Consider the following 282-nt stretch of genomic DNA (forward strand, 5'->3'; position numbering starts at 1 on the left):
TTAAGGTAAGCACCTGGGTCCCTCCCTGCCCCACCAGTAAAATTAGAAAATGGTCCAAAACAATAGGTGCTTTCTCCAGCTCTGTGTCCATTAGGGCCTCAGGGGGCGGGGCCGCCGGGCGCGCGGGAGCTCGCGTCAGCCCAGCTCGCGCCGGCCGCCTCCCCCGCGGCCCGCAGCCCTCGCGCCGATTGGAGCGGGCTGTGCGCCCAGCGCTTCCTGATTGGATGACGTTTCCAGTCTCTCGCGAGAGTAGGTGGGAGCGCGGCAAATGTTCTCGGAGCC

Source organism: Dipodomys ordii, unplaced genomic scaffold, assembly GCF_000151885.1.
Source record: "Dipodomys ordii isolate 6190 unplaced genomic scaffold, Dord_2.0 Scaffold66, whole genome shotgun sequence".
In the NCBI taxonomy this organism is placed as follows: Eukaryota; Metazoa; Chordata; class Mammalia; order Rodentia; family Heteromyidae; genus Dipodomys; species Dipodomys ordii.